Source organism: Bos grunniens, chromosome 3 (assembly GCF_055505025.1).
Source record: "Bos grunniens cultivar Pamir isolate PY7600 chromosome 3, Bosgru_T2T1.0, whole genome shotgun sequence".
NCBI classification, from domain to species: domain Eukaryota; kingdom Metazoa; phylum Chordata; class Mammalia; order Artiodactyla; family Bovidae; genus Bos; species Bos grunniens.
This window is the reverse complement of record NC_141167.1, coordinates 68,176,924-68,198,845: the sequence shown is the minus strand read 5'-3', so window position 1 is coordinate 68,198,845 and position 21,922 is coordinate 68,176,924. Positions and strand designations below refer to the sequence as shown.

At 39.7% G+C, this 21,922-nt stretch overlaps 1 long non-coding RNA gene across 1 annotated transcript in view; it reads right to left on the bottom strand.

Moving 5' to 3' along the window:
- LOC147375778 (uncharacterized) overlaps positions 1 to 996 on the bottom strand; it is a 31,707-nt gene extending 30,711 nt beyond the window's left edge. The window contains exon 1 of the long non-coding RNA XR_015161586.1: positions 882 to 996. This is a non-coding gene — a long non-coding RNA (uncharacterized LOC147375778). The remainder of the gene's footprint in view (positions 1 to 881) is intronic.
- Positions 997 to 21,922: the final 20,926 nt, after the last annotated feature.

Here is a 21,922-nt window from a genome sequence, read left to right as displayed (position 1 = left end):
AAGTGTCAAGGCAACTAGAATTTGCCACAGTCTAGTTAAAACAAATTAAGCAACTGTGACACTTACCAAATGCTTTAAAATTACAAAATTACTAAATCCACATTCATTTGCTCTGTAGAATATTTCATTCTCTTTGATTAACAAATCTGACTTAAATGAGGTACAGACCTTTCACACAGTATTGTACCGTTTTCAAAAGTACCACAACCGGTATGAACTGCCTCCAAGCTGAGTGTCTGTGAGGTAATGTCAGTACACTGGCTCAGAGCTTCTAGAAGTAAACATACAGTGTCTGGGCCCTGGTGATTTTGCAGTATATGGGGGGGAAAAGTCTTAACATACAGACAAATCTGGAAAGTACAGCACCCCAGCTTGTTTATAACAGCAATTTCAGCTAGTACAGATCCACAATTTATTTGCAAACAGATTAATTAATGTTTCAGCAGCTGTTTGCAGCCAGTCTGTGATCTCACTGAGCACAGATGACACTTCTTTCCTCTTCTATTCCACAGGGGCAATTTCAGCAACACTTAGATTAGGTTTTTATTATATCAACCCACATGATAAAATAAGCTGAATCCTGAAGCAGCCAAACTGGCTTTACAAGATCCCCAGGCCCGCCGGGCTCTGGTGATTCCCCCAGGCCACCTTTCCTGGGCTTCCTTTTTATTATGCCCCCCGAATGCCAGTTTGCAAACAGATCTGCCAGATCAAAACCTGACATTTTAAAAAATTGGTTTTTTTCCTTCTACTTTTGGGTCCCTTAGGGTTGGTGTTCGGCAATGTGCACCACTGGGTGTAATAAAAGCAAATGCTTGAATATTTTTTCAGTAACCTGACAGAGAATAAACAAAGAGAGGAACAAATGCCAAAGAACTTACAAGAAACACCGTGTAAGCCGGGTAGATGGTTCCCGACAAAGCAGTGCAGCTCTTCTGATGATATTTCTCTTCTTGGAGGAAAAAGAAACAGGGAAGACGAGACGAAATCCCCAAAGCCTCACTAGGCTAAATTTCCTTCCTCTCCTTTGAACAGACTACACAGATTTTGTTGACTAATTGAGATCAATCCCAGTTGTAAATCGCCTCACTATCCTACAGCTTTAATTAAGCTACCAGAGGGAGCTGTTTATCAATTAACACTTGTTACAAATTATTAGTAATTATATGGACTTTGTGTGTATATACCATAGCCTGCAAGACCAAAACCACTTCCTGGTTGTTAGGGAAACAAATCGAATAGTTAATGGGCTGTTTGGATGAAGGCACCAGTTATCACCATAATTACAGAACTTCTTTTCTGGCAGAAAAATGTAAGGTAAGTTCCAGCACTATCAGCACTAGTTAAATAAACACCATTTTAACTGTTTGTTTTGTCAGGGCTTTGCCAGATTGTATTAACTGGTGGACTTTCTGATATGGATTTCGGGTCTGTATTTACTTTTCTGAGGAACAAAATAATGAAGATGGGAATGTTAGGTAAAAGTTGATAATGTATTCAAGCATTAAAGCTACCTATTGCGGTCTGCACTGCATTCTGTGATAATTTTAATTGGCTTAATTGAGATGCGCAAGCCTGATTAATGTTTAATTCCTTTATATTAAAAAAAAAGAGTCAAGTAGTTCGACATTTCTTCAATTATGTTAGATCTTTCTAGACTTCAAAGGAATGTTACATTAGACAGCTAGATACGGGCGAACTGATTAAAGAATAAAGACTGCTCATTATAATCTAAGAGTACAAAATTGGTTTGTGTAGCCTTTGAAAGTCAAAATTATGAGCTAAAACTTGAGCTACAGTAATTAACCCAATTTATAGTCATTCTTGCTTATCTATTTGCTTATGATTAGTAATTTTAAATGATCCATGAGATTGATTTACAGATCTAACACCCATTTGGGGACCCAAAATGCTTTGTTCATTAATCTTAAAAATGTTGGAGGAATGTATTTAGTAGCATTGGTAAACACCTATCAGTCAGTAAAAAAAAAAAAAAAAAGTATAAAAACACTTTATAGTCAACATCATTATTCTAGATGATACAATACTAAAATATTTGTATGATGTAATCTACTTGCAAAAAATTTTAATTAAACTTGCATTTTCTGTGACTGACTGGAAAAAAAGAAATCAGTATAAAGTGTGGATTTCTTAAGGTTCAGATCAGATCAGTCGCTCAGTCGTGTCCCACTCTTTGTGACCCCATGAATCACAGCACGCCAGGCCTCCCTGTCCATCATCAACTCCCGGAGTTCACTCAGACTCATGACCATCAAGTCAGTGATGCCATTCAGCCATCTCATCCTCTGTCGTCCCCTTCTCCTCCTGCCCCCAATCCCTCCCAGCATCAGAGTCTTTTCCAATGAGTCAACTCTTTGCATGAGGTGGCCAAAGGACTGCAGTTTCAGCTTTAGCATCATTCCTTCCAAAGAAATCCCAGGGCTGATCTCCTTCAGAATGGACTGATTGGATCTCCTTGCAGTCCAAGGGACTCTCAAGAGTCTTCTCCAACACCACAGTTCAAAGCATCAATTCTTTGGTGCTCAGCCTTCTTCACAGTCCAACTCTCACATCCATACATGACCACAGGAAAAACCATAGCCTTGACTAGACGAACCTTTGTTGGCAAAGTAATGTCTCTGCTTTTGAACATGCTATCTAGGTTGGTCATAACTTTCCTTCCAAGGAGTAAGCGTCTTTTAATTTCATGGCTGCAGTCACCATCTGCAGTGATTTTGGAGCCCAGAAAAATAAAGTCTGACACAGATGAGCTCGATAAAGGACAGAAATGGTATGGACCTAACAGAAGCAGAAGATATTAAGAAGAGATGGCAAGAATTCACAGAAGAACTGTACAAAAAAGATCTTCATGACCCAGATAATCACGATGGTGTGATCACTGACCTAGAGCCAGACATCCTGGAATATGAAGTCAAGTGGGCCTTAGAAAGCATCATTACGAACAAAGCTAGTGGAGGTGATGGAATTCCAGTTGAGCTATTCCAAATCCTGAAAAATGATGTTGTGAAAGTGCTGCACTCAATATGCCAGCAAATTTGGAAAACTCAGCAGTGGCCATGGGACTGGAAAAGGGCAGTTTTCATTCCAATCCCAAAGAAAGGCAATACCAAAGAATGCTCAAACTACCACACAATTGCACTCATCTCACAAGCTAGTAAAATAATGCTCAAAATTCTCCAAGCCAGGCTTCAGCAATATGTGAACCGTGAACTTCCAGATGTTCAAGCTGGTTTTAGAAAAGGCAGAGGAGCCAGAGATCAAATTGCCGACATCTGCTGGATCAGGGAAAAAGCAAGAGAGTTCCAGAAAAACATCTATTTCTGCTTTATTGACTATGCCAAAGCCTTTGACTGTGTGGATCACAAGAAACTGTGGAAAATTCTGAAAGAGATGGGAATACCAGACCACCTGATCTGCCTCTTGAGAAATTTCTTAAGGTTACCAACTCTTAATTTCTCTGACAAACATGTTTTTTAAAGGAATATAGATTAAAATGTTCTATGCAGTGGCATTAGTTTATATGTATCACTAATACTTCTACTAGAGTCACCTCTCTGACACTCACGTATTTTCCAAAGTGTTCTAAGTTCATTTCAGGAGTTGGGATTACAACAGCTTATGGTAGAAGTTGGGGCAGGAACCCTTGGGGAATCAGGAGATAGTATGGATGTATCTGTCAGAAATAAATATTTAGAGTGATTAGCACATTTGTTCCGGTAGTCCTGGGCTTCCCTGGTGGCTCAGACAGTAAAGAATCTGCCTGCAATGCAGGAGACCTGGGTTCGATCCCTGGGTTGGGAAGATGCCCTGGAGGAGGGCATGGCCACCCACCCTAGTATTCTTGCCTGGAGAATCCCCATGGACAGAGGAGCCTGGCAGGCTACAGTCCATGAGATCACCAAGAGTTGGATATGACTGAGCAACTAAGCACAGCACAGCAGCACATTTGTTAAAATTTAAACATCTCCACTACCTCATTATTACAGAGACAGGAAAACCCCAAGCCTTCCATTTGATCAGGGACACATAGAAACCTGGGTCAGAGAGAAAAATATAACTAACACTTTTTGGGCTTCTTTCCTCTACAGAAAACACAAACCACTTCATCAGGTCTTCATTCAGGAGAGTTCAGGGGCTCAGAGCAAGTTATGTTTTCTGGGACATTTTTGTATTATGACTCTATGTGAGTGAATGAGTTATGTAACAGCATTTTCCAAAGTGGTTTTCACGGAACACAAATTCATCTAGATGATCCATAAAAAGGGGATTCCACAGAGAAGTGAGTCTGGGAAATTTTGCACTATATCCTTTTCTTGAAAAGTGATAATACCATATTTGGCAGAAAACAACAAAGTTCTGTAAAGCAATTATCCTTCAATTAAAAAATAAATTATTTTTTTGAAGTTGCAATACCCACTAGCATATTCAATACTCCTGAAATATTTCACCTGAAGCTGAATCTCCAAAAATTTGGCTATCTAATGTGAAGGGCCAACTCATTGGAAAAGACCTTGATGCTGGGAAAGATTGGAGGCGAAAGGAGAAGGGAGAGGCAGAGGATGAGATGGTTAGATAACATTGCCAAATCAATGGACATGAATCTGAGCAAACTCTGGGAGACAGTAGAGGACAGAGGAGACTGGGGTGCTACCGTCCATGAGGTCACAAAAAGTCAAAAGTTGGAAATGACTTAGCAACTGAACAACGATGACATATATTTTGCCACAGAACATTTTTTTCATTGAATATAATTACTGTTCACCAACATGTATATTATAATAATATGTATCTAAATAAAATACTGTTCCTTGTTTTTTTCAGATCAATATTGATCACGTATGTCAAAATAATTGAACTTTTCCCATCTCACCTGCCTCATCAAGGGAACAGGATCAAATATCATGGCATATTCTGATGCCCATAACCTTCTGCAATCAAACCCTGGAGACCAGTGAGACTTGCACTCTCCCATTGTTCCTGGTTACTTACATTGATCTATATTTGTAACTCTATGTCACACATGTTCTAGAGTTTGCAAATGTAAAATAGATATATGAAATGTGTCCAGGAACTGAGGAGGAAAAGATGAATATTTTTTAAGCCTGATGAAAGTATGAATCCTAGAAATTTTTTAAAGTGTTAACCAAATAAAATAATAATTCCTTTTTCATTGCCCTGTGAGCTAAATAAGCAAAAGGTAAGGTTCTCGAGAAATAGAAATAAGATATATGTCTATGAGTGTGTGTGTGTGTGTGTGTGTGTGTGTGAGTTCTCTGGTTATATTTACTGAGAGACTAGAAGAAATGATATTTCAGTATTGATGAATCCATCAGCACCCAGATCTTGGTTTCTAAATGCCATTCTTCACCAAAAGGAGTTAGAGCAAATTGAAGAAACAACTAGTTTCAGGACTGGGATAGGATATGTACAAGATAAGTCTACAACATTTTGCTATACTAGAGGGTAACGAAATATTAAAAGACTGATGGAGATAGATCAAAAGGATACAGAATCAGCTTTAAAGGGCTCCCCGCAAGCTAAACCTAGGTCAGTTTGAGCATCCAAATAGGTACTTACAGTAACGAATGACAACATAGAAGAGAACAGTCTGTGAGACCATAAATATAAATCAATCAGAAGGGAAAACTTTCCTTGAAGTAAAATTCCAATCAATAAATATAGAAGAAATAATGCAATTCAAAATCACTATTGACAACTACCATGGTAATAATAGTCTCAAGCAAGAATCATTAATGAATGCTAAATTTACTGGGTTATACCTTCATGAGAAATAAGATGTTTGCATAGTCTCAAAGTATCTCTCCACAAGATACCTACTGATTACCAAAGGAGAAATTGTAACTTTATGGTGGAGAAATCTAACCAAGTGATACCATGCTGACCAAGCGATCATTAATGAGACATGACCAGTACTATAGCTGACAGCACATGCAAGCCAACGTGAAGCTGAGACTCAATCTGCCAAAAATTTACAGTCAGAATCTAATCATGAGGAAATACCAAACTCAAACCGAGGGACTTTTGAAAAAATAAATATCTTGTACTCTTCAAAAACGTCAAAGTCATGACAAAGAAAAATGATTCCAGATTAAAGAAAACTTTAAAAACATGGCAACCAAATGCAAAGAATAATCTGGATTGAATTTTGAATCAGAATTGTTTTTCTTTTTTTCATAAAGGACGTTAAGAAGATAATTGACAAGATTTGACTTGGGTTCGTAGATTAGACAATAATTAATACTGTATCCATGTTAAGTTCCTGATTTTGATAATTATTCTGTAGTTCAGTAAGATACTGCCATTGTTTTTAGAAAATACACACCTAAACACATAGGAGTAATGCGGCGTATTTGTGACATACTTTCAAATGACTCAAAAAAACATCGTGTGTGTGTGTTCAGTTTGTGTGTCTAGAAAGAGAGAATGGTAAAGCATATATGGTAAAAATAATCATGTTTGGAGGATTGTGAATATAAAAATGTGCTATTTTTGCAGTTTTTTCCATAAATCTAAAATTATTTTGAAATTAAAATGAAATAAAACGTTTAAAAAGAAGTGCTATGGTCTTTTAGGAAGGAATGAATGTGCTGGGGAAGAAGCCCTGAGACTTGTATACTTCATCAGCTGTATGCAAGGTTTTTAGTTAGATTCTCCATGGATGTGTCACCTGCTACTTGAAGGTGGTCCCAGCTGCTTGGCCTCTAAAAACACCTCTCTCTGCTTTCCACCCTCACCCTTTCCAAAGTCCAGGTCCTAATAACTGCCTGAAAGACCTCATGGAGAAGGCAATGGCACCCCACTCCAGTACTCTTGCCTGGAAAATCCCATGGATGGAGGAGCCTAGTAGGCTGCAGTCCATGGGGTCACTAAGAGTCGGACACGACTGAATGACTTCACTTTCACTTTTCACTTTCATGCATTGGAGAAGGAAATGGCAACCCACTCCAGTGTTCTTGCCTGGAGCATCCCAGGGACGGGGGAGCCTGGTGGGCTGCCGTCTATGGGGTCGCACAGTGTCGGATACGACTGAAGCGACTTAGCAGCAGCAGCAGCAAGACCTCAACCCTAAAATTCACTCTGCACCTTCTTCAAATGATTCTTACTTATAGGTATGTGTACCCAGGGCACATGGCAAACCCCAGTATCAGCTCTCTCCCTTTCAAAACCCCATTATGTTTTATAATGTGCCCTATTACAGCAACAACAAGCTAGGGAAGGAAAAAAATAATCAAACACAAAAGCAAAAAAAAAAAAAAAACCTTGCTATGAATGAAACAAGATGGTAATTGCATGCTGTGTTAGTTGCTCAGTCATGTCTGATTCACTGCAACACTGTGGACTGTAGCCCTCCAGACTCCTCTGTCCATGAAATTCTCCAGGCAAGACTACTAGAGTAGGTTGCCATTCCCTTCTCCAGGGGATAGCTAAAAAATGGACACCAAGAAACGGAAAACTTTTTCCATTGGGTCCCTGAGTGTTCAGCAAAACAAATTACCAATATCAGGAAATTAATGAAAAAGATACCTACCAAGAAGAAATTAAGAGAGAGCACAGACTTCTGGACTAGAACAAACTTTAGCTCCTGCCCCCTCCCTCTTGTGTCTTCATAGACTGAATGCATAAAAAATATATACTCACTGAAGGTGAAAAATTTGAATACAGATTTTTTTTGAGGCATCAAGACTTTATAAGTATTCTGCAGATTTAAGGATTATTCTATAACTTCCTTTCAGTGAAATTTCTCTAAATAAGGGATGTTACTTGTGATGGAAAGCAGATGTCTCCAGAATTGCAAAGAGGGAGTAAAGGTATGATTTCTAGGACTTGTGCAAAGGCCTCAAGGAAAAGCACAGCTGGAATTAGAATAACATATCTATGTTAGGAAACTTAAGTATAAATCAGAATCAAATTGTATTTAATCAGGGGATATTTGGGACTGTAGAGAAGCTAGAAAAAAAAGTTCCTTAAAAACGGTTCTCATAATGATTTTGCTACTAAACCATTGAAAGCTTTGAATAAGTTATTCAAACATTCCGGGCTTCCACCTCTCTGGCCACTGAATAGAAAACTATGTAGAATGACAAGAAGGTATGGGGGGATTAATTAGGAGTCCGTTTCTCTAATGCAAGTGAGGACTGATGGTAGCTAGGGCCAGAATGGTGACCACATAAGTGTCAAGTGAGGGAGCTGAACCAGAGTCAGTAACTCTGCAAGCCTGTGAAAGTATCTTTAGTACCTTCTTCCGACTAAAGGAAAGGGGGAAAACCAAGGCTATGCCTTAGGTTCCCTAGGCTATTTATATCAACTGATTCATTCACTCAACAGCAGGCAATGGTTTATTTTACTAGGGACCAAGACCTGTGTTAGCTAATAGGACCTGTAGAATGTTAAGTAAGATAGATATCATCTCTGCACCCTAGGAGTTAACACCTACTTGCATTCATGACAAGAAAATCAGCAATTACAGAGCAGTGTGACAAAGATGTGGTGGGAAAGTTCAGGAGCTGGGCTCACACGTGAGGTCCAAGCAACTCAATTTTGGGAGAATCAGAGAAGACTTGCTATAAGAGTTGACATCTAGACTGAGACCAAAAGAGTGAAAAGGTATTACCTGTTAAAGAAAGGTAGGTAGAATGAAGGGAAGATATCTGGGCAGACAGAACAGCAGGTGTTAAGGCTCAGAGAAGAGAAAGATGGCAGACTGGAGGAGCCACAAGTAGTTCAGGATGGAGCAGAGTGTGTAAGGAAGGGGATGAGCCTTGAAGCCCGTGTTAAGAAAGCTGATCTGTATCCTGAAGGCAGTGGGGAGGGTTTGAAAGGTTTAAGCAGGAGAGTAACAGTTATTTGTTCACTATGGGGTCGCACAGAGTCGGATATGACTGAAGCGACTTAGCAGCAGCAGCAGCAGCAGCGACAAATGATTAGTGGCCATCTACCATGTGTCAAAAACTGTTCTACAGACTTCCCTGGTAGAAGAGTGGCTAAGACTCCACACTCCCAATGCAGGGGGCCTGTATTTGATCCCTGGTCAGGAAACTAGATTCCACATGCCACAGATAAAGATCCAGCATGCTACAATAAAGACCCAGTGCAGCCAAGTAAATATTTTTTAAAAGCCAGTTCTGAATGCTGGGGAAACAGCAACTAAATACAATCAGATTTGTGTCGAGAACAATTATTCTGGCTACCAAATGGAGAACTGTGTATAGAATGGCAAGTAGAGAGACAGGGAGACCAGTTAGGAGTTTGTTGCTGTTGTTTAAACATGGATTAGGCTTGGGCCTGGGAGGTGATGGTGTAGGTGGAAAAAACTTAAAGGCTTCAAGATTCACTGGCTCCTCAGACAAGAGTTTTTACTGCTGTGCTTAATAATAAGAGAAGAAAATTCTGTGATGAATAGTATTTAGTATGCTACACACTTCATCTTTGAGGAGAACAGACTCTTCAAGCCTCCTGGTGAAGCATTAAATTATTGCTTTGACATCCAGCATTTCATCAAGAACTTTACTCAATTCTTCTGTACTCACTCAGACAAACCATTATTAAAGTACTTGAAATCGGAAAGAACATCAGCCTGCCAGCATACCAGGCCTCCCTCCATGTACAAAAGTAAATACAACTCAGAAAATGTCTGCTAAACATAACCTTTTTCCAAGTCACCAGAAATATTGTTGGCAGCTGTTGGTGACAACTTATTTCATTACATTCTAATGATGTAAACTGCTCCCTCAGGATGATTCAGCTCACTGCAGACAAATGCTTATTGCTTCTTTACTCGGGTAGAACACAAATGATCGCTGAGAAACTCAAACCCAATACTGAGGATTTTAAGCTCACCTAACAAGCCAGCAGCATTCTGTGGAGAATAAAGACGATTTCACAGGAATACCTTTCCCAGCCCACACCACATTCTACACCTGCAAGGTATTAACCCAGGTTTCATTTTGAAGCCCAAGGTTTGAGAAACCAAGGGAATTCTTCGGCACAGTTCCAATTCTTCCCTAGTCAGATCTAGGTAATCAATGGATTCTTTATCAACAGCTGTGGGAAGAAATGCCTGCATGAAAACCCCACAATGCCTCCAGTGGGTGGGTGGCTTCAAGGTGTTAAGAGTTAGTTGCTCAGTCATGTCTGACTCTTTGTGACCCCTTGGACTGTAGCCCTCCATGCTCCTCTGTCCATGGGATTCTTCAGGCAAGAATACTGGAGTGGGTAGCCATTCCCTTCTCCAGAGGATCTTCCCGACCCAGGAATCAAACCTGGGTCTCCTGCACTGCAGGCAGATTCTTTACCATCTGAGTCTCCAGGGAAGCAGGCTTCAAGGTGGAGGTTTCTATATACCTGCCAGAAGACCAGATGCTTCAGAATTTTCTGAGTTGATAGTTAAAAACATCGATTTGTTGGACATACCTGAGAGCACCTGAGATCCTCTGGGATTAGGACCTGGAAATTTGTACCATTAACAAGCCCCCAGGGAATGCGATGTGCAGCCAGCTTGGTCAGCTGCTTTCAGGGACCACCTGAGTAGGGCTGGGTACTTAACACTCATCAGCATAACCCACAGAAACCAAAGCATCCATCCAGTTCAGAGGTCTTCCTCAGAACAGCATGTTCTAGCACTCCTTCTTACTCTGGTTCCGACTTGCCCTGCATGATAAAGGCACCCTCCTGCTGGTACCATATGTGACTATGGGCAAGTTACTTAGCCTTTCTGGGCCTCTGCTTCCTAAATACAAAAGCAGGGATAATGTCATAATCTGCAGGGTTGTTCTAAGAATTAAATACTACACATTAAGTACCTGATACATACTAAGCAATCAGTATTTATTAGCTACTTTCATGTTTTTCTGGCTTTATGCAGGTCACACCTCTCTTTTCTTACTGGTCAACTCTATATTTGGTTTCTCCTTGAAACCCAGTACACCTTTATCCACCCCTTCTCCAAATCTGCAAATCTTCAGATTCTGAACTGGGATATGACTACAGGCTCCAGTCTTACTAAGTCTGGCCCCCTTAAAGCCACAAAAATACTATCCAATGACCTGATGGCAGGATTCTCCCTGAGTATTACCAGGTACAAGGGAGCCTGAGTGGTCTGGAACTCAAGACCAGTTTGTATATTAACTGACAATAGGAACTGCCAAGATGATATTCTTTATTCGCTGTAGAAAACAAGGACCTCTGAGCCTGTTGTATAGACTGCACAGCAGAGTACTGATAACACAAGTGTGATTGTCATATATATATATATATAGTCATATATATATATAGTCATATATATAATAGTAGTTATATAGATAGATAGTCATATATATAATAATAATAACTACCACTGCTTAATTACCACATCTGGGCCAGGCTCTAAGTTAAGGACTACATTCAAAAGCACCCATGAGATCGATACTGCTGCTGCTGCTGCTGCTAAGTCACTTCAGTCGTGTTCGACTCTGTGTGACCCCATAGACGGCAGCCCACCAGGATTTCTGTCCCTGGGATTCTCCAGGCAAGAACACTGGAGTGGGTTGCCATTTCCTTCTCCAATGCATGAAAGTGAAAAGTGAAAGTGAAGTCGCTCAGTCGTGTCCGACTCTAGCGACCCCATGGACTGCAGCCTACCAGGCTCCTCCGTCCGTGGGATTTTCTAGGCAAAAGTACTGGAGTGGGTGCCATTGCCTTCTCCGGAGATCGATACTACTCTCCCCAATTTATCTTTGAGAAAACTGAGGCTTACAGAGGTTATGAAACTCACCCAAGCTCACAAGATGTACCGGGTAGGATTCTAATGTATGTAGCCTGAATCCAGCATTATTTTTTTTTTAACCCTTGGAATATTAGTTCTGGCTCATACAGAACCAGTATGACTAAAATCATAAAGTATCTGGCATTCCACACAGAAACCTTGCTGTCTCACACCATTATTCAGATCAGATCAGATCAGATCAGTCGCTCAGTCATGTCTGACTCTTTGCCACCCCATGAATCGCAGCACGCCAGGCCTCCCTGTCCATCACCAACTCCCGGAGTTCACCCAGACTCATGTCCATCGAGTCAGTGATGCCATCCAGCCATCTCATCCTCTGTCGTCCCCTTCTCCTCCTGCCCCCAATCTCTCCCAGCATCAGAGTCTTTTCCAATGAGTCAACTCTTCACATGAGGTGGCCAAAGGACTGCAGTTTCAGCTTTAGCATCATTCCTTCCAAAGAAATCCCAGGGCTGATCTCCTTCAGAATGGACTGGTTGGATCTCCTTGCAGTCCAAGGGACTCTCAAGAGTCTTCTCCAACACCACACCATTATTAGCCCAAGTCAAATCTCCCTACCCATGACAGAAAATGTGCTGTGAGATAAATACCAGAAAAGTGAGAATCCCCCTCTGCTACTTACAGGTGGGTGCTCTTTGGTAAAGGCACATAAACTCATGGAGCCCCATTTTCCTTCATCAATGAAACAGAGAAAGTAATACTTACCTCTCATGATTGTATGAAAATGAAAGTCACACAGTCACGTCTGACTCTTTGTGACCCCATGGACTATACAGTCCATGGAATTCTCCGGGCCAGAATACTGGAGTGGGTAGCCGTTCTCTTCTCCAGGGGATCTTTCCAACCCAGGGACTGAACCCAGGTCTCCCACATAACAGGCGGAGTCTTTACCAGCTGTGCCACCAGGGAAGCCCTCATGATTGCATATACTTCTCATGATTGTATATGAAGATTAATTTAGAAAGTAAATGTAGAAATGTCTTAACGTGGTATACAAATATTAGCTGTTATAGTTATTCACTCATTCCACTAATATTTATTCAACACTCACCATGTTCCAAGCTCTGGGGATGTAACTGTGAAATAGACACAGTCCCTGCCTATCAACATAGAGCTTAGAGTTTCTTAAAAAGGCAAATACAATTAAAAGTAATAAGTGCTAAAATAGAGGTTGTAAATGATGCAGTGAGGTCATACAGGAATTAAATGTAGTCTTGACTTGCAGAGGCTAGGAGGGCTTCTTGAAGAAGGCAAAATCTAAATCAAGATTCACCAGAGTAAGAATCACTAGGAGAGGAAAGAAATGCCACTGTTTATCCATAAAAAGAAGTGTGCATTTTATTTTTTGTCTCTACGGAGCCTTCTTTCAATGATAAAGCATCTTCTTTTTTTCTAAAAAAAAAAAATATTTTTTTCAACAGCTTTAGATACTGAATCATAAACAATATTTTTCTCCTCAAATAATATTTCTTCATCACTTTTTTCTCACAACAGCAACATGCCAAGGGTTTGATTACTGTGGAAATCAGATCTTTAGATAGCTCCTTCCTTGATATAGAATCATTATTTCAGCCCATGAATGATTTATTAGTTGCCTACCATATGCCAGGCAGTCCTGTAACAGGGCTCCAGGGACAGGATGATGAACAAGACAATTACTTCTCTTAAAGATCTATATAGACAGGTGAGGAAGCAGTATGATGGCCCATCAATGACCATATCAGCCAAGATATATTGCAGTAACCAGCAACCTCCAAAACTCAGTGGCTAGAAAGCCACAAAGGTATATATCTGACACAGTGTCTGTTGTGTGTCTGTTGTGTGTCTTGACAACTCTCCATGGCAGCCGCCCTCCACATGATGCCTCACCACTGCCTCTCCATTATCAGCAGGGGTCTGTGGAATTGCCATGGCAGAAAAGAGAGAGGGACATGAGCACAGAGCATTTTGCTCACAAATTATCAGCCAAGTCAAACCATATGGCTTCACCGGACTTCCAGAAGTTGAGAAGGTGCAAACCTCTCATATGCTCAGAAATAAAGAAACGGGTGCTATTAGGGAGCAAGAATGCCTCCTACAATGACTGCGCAGGAGACAGGGTGTGGCAGGGGACTGGAGCTCTGTAAGGGCACATGGTGGGAAGGGGCTCTCAAGACTTGAGGAGTCAAAGAAAGCTTGCTGGGAGACACAGGGTTTAAGCTGAGACCCAAAAGATGAACATAATGTATTAAGTTAAATAAATGGTGAAAGGTGAGAGTCCTAGGCAGGAACCATTTATACAAAGAAACCCTGCTAGTGCTACAGAAGTTGCATATACAACATAGATGTAAACAGTGAGATAAAAGAGCTGCCGCTGCTGCTGCTGAGTCACTTCAGTCGTGTCCGACTCTGTGCGACCCCATAGATGGCAGCCCACCAGGCTCCCCTGTTCCTGGGATTCTCCAGGCAAGAACACTGGAGTGGGTTGCCATTTCCTTCTCCAATGCATGGAAGTGAGCAAAGCCAACACACACACACAATCACACACATTTATAAAAAATAGAGAGGTGAAGATAGGTTTCTCTGACATTTTGATGGTAGTGCCTGCCCCCACCACCCTCTAGAGAAAGACAAGAACACTGACATGCTAAAGAATTCCACAGTTTCAGGACCAATATCCCTGGAGTTCACTGACAGGGATAAAGCTACTTCCCTAGCATCTGGGTCCAAAACAGAGAATTAAGTTCATTCTGTATCCCAACCTATTTCCCCTAAGAAAGCCCCACCCTCAAAGCACCCTCTCTACTCTACTATTATACCCAGCCTCATATGGTTACTGAGAGTATCAAGCAGCTTAAAATTAATACTTGCTTAACACATAGCTTCAGCTATTATCTGTGACCCGCATTGAATGAGGCAACTCTTCTTCAGCTGCTGCTGCTGCTACTGCTGCTGCTAAGTCACTTCAGTCGTGTCCGACTCTGTGCGACCCCATAGACGGCAGCCCACCAGGCTCCTCTGTCCCTGGGATTCTCCAGGCAAGAATACTGGAGTGGGTTGCCATTTTCTTCAGCTACATACCTTCAAACCTCCCCAGTAATAAGAACTATGAATTCCATTTTGCAGATGAGAAAACTGTGAATGATGACATAATACTCCCAAGGATGCACAGCCAATAGTAATAGAAGTAGATTAAAGCTAGGATAGTCTTAATTAACCTTGACTAAATTTGTGTTTAACTAAAGTACTATCAACAGAAGGAGAACTGGCAAGTTCGTTTGGAATAAGTATGATACTATATTTGACTGAAATTTTCTTCATACAGGTACATACACATTAAGTACAAACCATGAACCAATCATAAAGCTTAATCAACACTGTTAATGACAGTGACCCTCTGGCATAGACATCAAAGAAACGTGGCTTAAGTCTTCTGGTTTAATTTTAAAGTGTTCTCATACTTTTAAGACCCCTTTAAATTTTCTTAGCTGGCTGGAAGCAACTTAACTCTCAGAATCACATATCTCTTTCACTCATCTGAACACACTTGTTAGTGCAGATTAGAACTTGTTAAAGATTAATTCTTAAAGCATCCTCAAGCTTCCTTTTCCAACAAAGGAAACATCAATTATAGGCTCACACATAAACTTTGCCCCTTTCTTGAATACTTGCTGCCCTTTATAAATCTTAGATTTCTTCCCCTTGAGTATTCTTTCAAAGGAGAGATTTTATTGCCTCCAGGGGTTGTTAAACTGATTGCAATACTGCCTATTTAGAGCAGTTCAGTGGGAATTACGCTGGTTCAATGCTGTCAGACCTAGAATATAGCTGTCAAATAGCATTACAAGTAAAACACCCTTGATAAGAAATAATGACCAAATGTCAATCTGTTTTTCACCACCCTTACTACAGGCTTCTCCTGACACACAAAAAAGCAATGTTTTACACATTATAGTAATAGCACATTTCTGATATTTCAGTTAAAATTCTAGTAGTGTTTTCAAGGACAAAAAAAAAATGTTCTGGATGTAATCTGGGCTCGAAAATTGATGGAAGCATATTCTTTCCTTTTTAATGAAGTATTTGGCAATCTGTTTCAAAATAAACAAATTTTGTTAATGTGTGTCAATGGAAGATTGTCTTAAAACCATTTTTAAGATTAATATTCATTCTTTCCACTAATATCATTGACCTCTGTGAGTTTGGCATTATGCTAGACATTAAGGTACAAACATATGGTCCCTTGTGAGCCACTCAAAGTAGTCTGTATTTAATCCTGCAGACAACTGAAGGAAAGATTTTAGATATGATCAGATTTGATCTTTAGAAAGAATAATTTGGCTCCAGCACCTTTTCTCTCTAACCTTGCTATTCTTTTTCTTTATAGCACTGATTACAATTCATATCCATAGATATGTTTACACCCAACTTCCCATTAAATTACACATCCATGAAATCAGGTATAATGTCTACTATGTTTGCTATAACAGACTCAGAGCCTAATACACTGCCTGGCTATTATTTGCAGGATTAAATGAATGAACAGATAAATTTATTGAGGGGAGTGACACTGTATTTCTTTTCATTCTTTTTATTTTTTACTTATCAAACATGACAAATGGAAGATTGCCCCTGACTTTAAGGATCTTGCATGAGATAAACATGTAAATAAATGATTGTGTTCTTTGAGCAAAACGCCATGCCACTGGCAAGCATGTTAGCATTGAGAAAAACATCTTAATCACACTTGGGATGGAGAGAAGGCTTCTAGGAAGAGATGAGGCTTAGCTTGAATCAGTTCAGATCAGTTCAGTTGCTCAGTCGTGTCTGACTCTTTGTGACCCCATGAACTGCAGCACACCAGGCCTCCCTGCTGCTGCCCCTAAGTTGCTTCAGTCGTGTCTGACTCTGTGCGACCCCAGAGATGGCAGCCCACCAGGCTTGCCCATCCCTGGGATTCTCCAGGCAAGAACACTGGAGTGGGTTGCAGTTTCCTTCTCCAGACACTGTATTTTAAAAGATAAATAAGACCACTGAAGTTTATAGACAGCTCATGGGAACCTAAAACAAGGCAGTGATGTTGTTGGCAAAATAGGAGTTGGTTGTCTATTTAATGTAAATGTCATAGGAAAGTGTCAGAATAACTCAGAAGTTTCTAAGTAGGCTAAGTGAATGTTGATACCCTCGAATAGAAAAAGAGGTGTGTGTGTTCAGTCATGTCTGACTCTTTGCTACTCCATGGACTGTAGCCTTCCGGGTACCTATGGAGTCTTCCAGGGAAGAACACTTGAGTAGATTGCCATTCCTTTCTCCAGGGAATCTTCCTGACATGGGGATCAAACCCATATCTCTTGCATCTCCTGCAAAGGCAGGTGGATTCTTTACTACTGCACCACCTGAGATTTAAGAGAAAATGACCACTCATCAGCTATGCCTTGATGAAACATTATTTCTAAATTTGTAGCATTATAGAAGGTGTAGAGGAGACAAATAAGATATATTATGTGACCCCATAAGAGGTGCTTATTATATCATTTTAAAAGAATTTTTAAAAAATAAATGATAATGATTTCAGTGATTTGACTCATTTAATTAATTAATGGTGTAGTATCACAGTGAATATCAACAATTAATCTTCCCCCTTTGCCCTCTCTCACTACCATACTCTCCATCAAGGAAAGTTATTTTTTAGAGAAGAGAAGAATAGAGTATCAGTCCACCAATAATGTCAAATCATTTCCTTTTCCTGAAAAGGTTATTATATCAGTACAACTGAAGAAAATCACAAAGTCCTAGATCTCATCCTACTGCTCAAAAACCTTTAATGGATCCCCTATTGAATTTAAAATTACATTCAAGCAGCTTTGCAATGCCAGCCTCTGTAATTTGAATCCTACCTGCCTTTCTAATTTAGCTCACATGCATGACTGATGTCACCCTCAGAAGCATTTCTGGAGTTTTTTTTTTTCTGTCCATCATGAGAAAATTCATCTCATTACACTGTGGCCATGCTTTTTCTGTCTTTGACCACAATAGTTTGTTTGCTATTTCACCAGACCCATTTCTTTTTTTTTTTTTTCCACGGCCTCGGCTGCCACCATCTTCACCCGCGTCTACTCCTCCTCCGGCCACCGAGACCCCCCCCTTTCCAGACCCATTTCTTAAGGAACTTTGCTATTTCTCAATTAAACTTACCTCCCCCAAAAGGAAGATTTTTCCCTTACTGAAAACATCATTATGATGATTAATTTTATGTGTCAATTTGACTAATATAATTACCAACAACAACAAAAAGTGCAACAGCATTCAGAGGAAATTCTGAAAGACATGTTCTATAAATAATGTAAGGATAACATCATTAGAAAAGGTGTCTGCATTTCCAAGGTGACCATTTTGAAGGGACTCATATGCAGTGAAAGTCTCCAATTGGGTTTTTAAAGTCTTCATTTTCTTTTTTACAAAAGCTTACATTAATTAACAGGCTTACCAGGTGGCACTAGTGGTAAAGAAGTCACGCCCGTGCAGGAGACATAAGAGACGTGAGTTTAATCCCTGGGTCAGGAAGATTCCCCTGGAGGAGGACATGGCAACCCACTCCAGTATTCTTGCCTGGAGAATCCCATGGACGGAGGAGCCTGGCAGGCTACAGTCCATATGGTCAAAAAGAGTTGGACACGACTGAACCGACTTACATGCCTGCACATTAATTAATACAGATGGTTGGCTCCAGTTTGATGAATTCTTCCTTTTCCCATTTGAATCAATTTTTACATTTTTAAGGTGCTTTTCAAAGAGTTAAACTACAAATAACAAAATTAATATATTAAGCAAAAGATTTTAATGTATTCAGTATTCTCTGTAAGCAAGCATATAGAACAGAACAAAAAAGCTTTATTATGATTCTTACAGAATTTTTTTCATCAGAATGTTAACCAAGAAATTGATTTTAACTCTTTGATGTTACTGCTAAATTTATTTTCCAAAATCAAAACTAAAATTGCTAAATATTATTGTTTTTATATTTTATTACATTTAGTCCAAAGACAAGAGCATTTCCAAATAACAATAGTAATTTTAACTGTAAAATAAGGTATAAAATATAGAATATTTTGCTGTGTGTTAAGGTTAATGCTGTTGCCCTAAAGAAAAAACAATGTCAGATTTCAGTCATGTTTCCTAGTTCATGTCCATGTTTCCTAGTCCAGACTGTCCAAATTTCCTGCTCATTTCAATAAGAAGGGCAACAGATATAAAATCCTGAAGATTTTTTAAAATAAAAGCTTTTAAACATGACTTTGGGACCCCCATGGACTGCCAGGCTCCTCGGTCCATGGGATTTTCTAGGCAAGAATACTAAGGTGGGTTGCCATGCCCTCCTCCAAGGGATCTTCCCAACTCAGGGATCCAACCTGTGTCTCTTGCATCTCCTGCATTGGTGGTCGGATTCTTTACCGTGGTGCCACCTGGGAAGCCCCACATAAAATAATGTTATGAATGATTAAAGCCAAATATTTCCATTTTCACAGGAAAAAAAAAGTTTCCAGATCAGTGTGTTTTTAACGGCCCTCTTGAGTTCCCCTCAGGCTTCCCTGATAGCTCAGTTGGTAAAGAATCTGCCTGCAATCCAAGAGACCCCAGTTTGATTCCTGGGTCAGGATATCCACTGGAGAAGGGATAGGCTACCCACACTTCAGTATTTTTGGGCTTCCCTTGTGGCTCAGCTGGTAAAGAATCTCTCCGCAATGTGGGAGACCTGGGTTCAATCTCTGGGTTGGAAAGATCCCCTGGAGTAGGGAAAGGCTACCCACTCAAGTATAGTCCATGGGGTCACAAAGAGTCCGACACAACTGAGGGACTTTCACTTGAGTTCCCCTCACAACTGCTTTAAGCTGTCTTCTCAGTTTGGATGCATTGACTCCGCTACAACTCGATGGGTGCAGACCACTAGAACCCCAGGATCTGCTCTGCAATGATTTTCTTTTTTTTTTTTTAATTTTATAATTTTATTATATTTTTATTTTATTTTATTTTTAAACTTTACAATATTGTATTGGTTTTGCCAAATATCGAATTCTAACCTCTAGTTAACAACCTTCCCTTCTCCATACCTTTGTACTCTTAAGCACAAAGCTTGTAAATGATCCCTTCCCCTAAAGGTTTTGGATGTCAGGTATTGGAAGTCCTTGTTTCTTCTCTCCTAATGTACATACATGTGAGCCTGTCCTTTCCATCTGCTCTGGGGCTAACTCACCCCAGCATGCTCCCTCTTCCGTTCCATCCTACTCTGTCTGAGGCCTCACAAACTCAGTCACTCTCCCTCTTGTCTCGTCTCAGTCTTGACCTTTCCAACAGATCCTTCACGGCAACTTACGGGCACTCACGCTTTTTTTCATGGTTTTCTTCTTGATCCTGTTAATCCCTTTATCTATCACTTCTTTCCCTTGACTGCCCAAAATCAGTCTTCTTAGCTATTGTCACATCCTCAGTTGGAGTCATTTCACAATTCATTGCAATCTGGCTTCTGCCTCCACCCACAGATTATTCCTCCTTTCTCAGAATTTCTGAATCTTATGATTGGATGATAGAGCCTTTTGGCAGTCTGATGAAGTTTATGGACTTCTCAGAATATTTTTCTTAAAACATAAAATGAAATATTTGGAATTGCAAAGGAAATCAATTTATTGAAATACAGTTATAAAAATATTTTTCCATTTGTGACATAGTAATATGTTTACTGCTTTATTAAAGCATTAAATGAAAAGTTGTCAAAGGATCTAATAACTACCATAATTTCAAAGTAATGATGAGAAATATGCAACAGCTTTATGTGGCAGAAAAAATATCTATAATTTCCATTAATGAAGTTCACAAGCACTAGAAGTACTCTTGTGGTTTGTTATCAATAATCATAATAAGTTCTATTTGATTTCTAGTCCTACATTTCACATTTAGCTCTTTAATCCATGTTGAGTTCAATTTTGTCCATGATGTGAAATGGAGCTCCTACCGTATTACAGACACAGTTGGTACGAAAGTAAGCCAGTGTTGAAATGCTGCAAACGCACTGTAGCAAACAAGCTATCATCTCCCGTCCAATTTCTGATGCTACTACATATCCATGGATCTAGCTACACTGGGCTTTTTGTTGTTGTTGTTCCCGTTTTTTCCCTTTGTCTGTTCTTATGTTTGTACCACATGCTTTACTTTAAAAGCTTACACTGCACATAAAATACTATCTTACATCGCACACAAATACTAACTCAAAGTCAATTAAAACGAACATAAGATCTGGAACCATAACGTTGCTAGAAGAAAACGTAAGTGGCAAGTTCCTTGACATCAGTCTTAGTGATGATATTTTTGGATTTGACACCAAAAGCAAAAGTGACAAAAGCAAAATCAAACAAGTGGAGCTAATCAAAGCAACCAGCTCTGTACGGCAGAGAAAACCATGAGCAAAAAGGCAACTACTGAACGGGAGAAATATTTTTCAATCATATATCTGATAAGGGGCTAGTATTGAAAATATATTAACATAAAGAATCCACACAACTGGAAATCAAGAAAGAGCAGCCTGATTAAAAACGGAGAGAGAATTTGAATGGATCTTTTTCTAAAGAATACACACGGATGAACAACATATACATGGAAAAAGTGTTCAACATCATTAACCACCATGAACTGCAAATCAAAATCACAATGAATTCTCACTTCACACCAATTAGAATGTCTATTATCAAAAAGACAAGAAATAACAAGTGTTGGTGAGGATATGGAGAAAAGGGAACCTCTGTGTGTGTGCTAATGGAGGAAACAGTCACCGTGGAAAATAATGTGGAGATTCCTCAAAAATTTAAAAATAGAAATGCCATATGATCTAGAATCCAACAATTCTATTTGTGGGTATTTATCCAAAGGAAACAAAAACACTAACTCAAAAAGATATCTGCACTCCTATGTTCATTGCAGCATTATTTACAGTAGCCAAGATATGGAAACGATTTGCGTGTCCATCCATTGATGAATGGAAGAAGAAAGTGTACAGTGGAATGTTAAAAGTCATAAAATATAATGAAATCTTGCCATTTGTGACAACATGGATGGTTTTCAAGAACATTATGCTAAGTGAGATGAGTCAGA